The sequence below is a fragment of the Bubalus bubalis genome, chromosome 3 (assembly GCF_019923935.1).
Source record: "Bubalus bubalis isolate 160015118507 breed Murrah chromosome 3, NDDB_SH_1, whole genome shotgun sequence".
Classification (NCBI taxonomy): domain Eukaryota; kingdom Metazoa; phylum Chordata; class Mammalia; order Artiodactyla; family Bovidae; genus Bubalus; species Bubalus bubalis.
The window spans coordinates 133,270,767-133,273,630 of record NC_059159.1 but is presented as its reverse complement, the minus strand read 5'-3'; positions in this window follow the sequence as shown (position 1 = coordinate 133,273,630).

Genomic DNA, 2,864 nt, shown 5'->3' with positions numbered 1-2,864 from the left:
CAGCTGCAGCAGCAGATGGTGGTAAACTTGGGGATGAGCAAAGCTGAATAGATGTGAGTGAAGTGAAGCTGCTCAATCGTGTGTGATACTTTGAGATCCCGTGGACTATAGCCTACCAGGCTCCTCTGTCCATGGAATTTTCCAGGCAAGAGTACTGGAGTGGGTTGCCATTTCCTTCTCCAGGGGATCTTCCCGACCCAGGGATCGAACCCAGTCTTCTGCATTGCAGGCAGATGTTTTACCCTCTGAGCCACCAGGGAAGCTCTATGTTTCTGATATTTTGATGCTGGATGGTCAAAATGAAGAATGATTTTTACAGTCATCTAGAACAGAGTGGTAGCCCCTGAAAAGGGTATTTTCTGATACATCCATTGAGGATAGTAGATTTCTTTCCATTCTGTTCTCTCTGACCCTTACCTTTTCCTTCTGGTGAGCTTTTTTTTTTTTTTTTTTTTTTTTAATATTTTTTGGTTTTTAAACTTATGCATTTAGTTTTAATTTTTTAATTGAAGCATAGTTAATTTAGAATGCTTTGTTAGTTTCAGGGGTAGAGCTAAGTGATCCTGTGTGATTATATGAACTCATTTTTAGAGTCTTTACCCACATAGGCCATTACAGAGTGTTCAGTAGAGCTCTCTGTACTATACAATAGGTCCTTACTAGTCATCTATTATATACAGAGTAGTGTGTATGTGTCAGTCCCAATCTCCCAATTTATTCCCTCCTGCTTACCCCCTGGTAACCAGGGACCATAGCACACCAGGCTCCTCTGTCCTCCACTGTGTCCCAAAGTTTGCTCAAGTTCATTGCTCCATTAAGTTGGTGATGCTATCTAACCATCTCATCTTCTGCTGCCCACTTCTCCTTTTGCCTTCAATCTTTCCCAGCATCAGGGTCTTTTCCAATAAGCTGGATACTCATGTCAGGTGGCCAAAGTGTTGAAGCTTCAGCTTCAGCTACAGTCCTTCCAATGAATATTTAGTGTTGATTTCCTTTAGGATTGAATGATTTGATCTCCTTGCAGTTTAAGGGACTCTCAAGAGTCTTCTCCAGCACTACAGTTCAAAAGCATCAATTCTTTGGGGCTCAGTCTTCTTTATGGTTCAACTCTCACATCCATACATGACTACTGGAAAAACCATAGCTTTGACTATATGGACCTTTGTTTCCAAAGTGATGTCTCTGGTTTTTTTTTTTTTTAATGTTTGCAGTATAATTCTATTTATATAACATTTTTAGTGTGATGGCTAACTTTATGGGTCAACTTGACTGTACCACAGGATGCCATTGGGCCCAGTAAAGCAGAGTGCCCTCCTTAGGGTAGGTGGGAATCATCTAATCTGTTGAGGATCTGAGTAGAACAAAAGTTGGTGAAAAGAAGAATCTTTGTTTTTTCTTCTTCCTGCCTGCCTGCTCAAACTGGTACATCTCATCTCATTTTCTCCTGCCCTTGGACACCACTAGCTCTCCTGAGTCTCCAACTGGCAAATAGCAGATTTGGGTATTTCTCAGCTTTCGTAATTGTGAGCCAATTTTCTCCTAACATAATTCAATCTTTCTTTCTGTTACATATATATATAGATAGGCAGATGATAGAGACAGACATATTTATGTATCTATTAAAACTTATATTAGAACTCTACCAACACCATGCATATTGCATTTACATTTGCTCACTCTGTGATTTAGATAGATACATATCTATATAGCACTCTATCTATTTATATATATCACAGAGTGAATAAATATAAACATAGGATGTATGATGTTTCTCTGAAGAACTCTAAGTTTTGATATAATTTATTAAATATAGTTTATTTAACATAATCTGTTAAGTTTCTCTGCAGAACTCTAAGTTTTAATATGATTTTTAATTGAAAATTTATACAGGCTGGTTTTTTAGTAATGGTTGTTTCACAACAAGTTCATAATATTCCTGATCATTTTAGCAGTTGACACTCATGAACCAGTCCTATCTGTCACCAGCATGCTACTTGCTAAATCCCTGTAGCTCAAGCTGTTTTATTATAAGAAGCCTCTATCTGTTCATGAAGTGTGGGAGAAATAAGCCTGAAGAAGCCCCTTTTTCCTTGGAAGATTTGGGTGGAGTTTCCAAGTGTCTCAGTGGCAAAGAATCTACCTGCCAATGCAGGAGGTGCAGGAGACATGGGTTCCATTCCTGGGTCAGGAAGGCCCCCTGGAGAAGAAAATGGCAACCCACTCCAGTGTTATTTCCTGGACAATCCCATGGACAGAAGAACCTGGTGGGCTGCAGTCCATGGGGGTCACAAAAGAATCAGACATGACTGAGCAAATAAGCACACACACACACACACACACAGGCACACATGCACACGCACGCACACACACACACAGTGGACAGTTGCGGATATTGACAAGTCATGGCTGCAGCATGGCCACCAGTGACATCAGACATAGAGTGTTGCTGTAACACTTGTAGAGCCAAAGCCACCAACAACATGGAGGCAAGGAAGGGGGAGGCAGCCAATACTAGCAAGCAGGGCTTTCTGGAAAGTTGCTTGTTTCAGAAAGTTGCTTGCTTTTACCAGTATGTCTAAGTTCTTGTTCTCCTGACCCAGGCATCAGTGGAAATTTGGACATTTATTTTGAGTAAATTGTTAGAGAAACTTCAAAAAGTTTGTGTGACTGGCCTCAAGTCATTTCACTCTGGGCGTTAAAAGAGAATGTGCCTTTCTCCTCCCCATCACTATGCCTGGCTGTCTGTGGCAGTGTTGTCAAATGACCAAAGGGAAACTGTCTAGTTATGTGAGGCTTTACCATCTAACACAGACCTACAACAAAGCTGGAAAATATTCATTTCCGAAAATGACCACACAAACAAA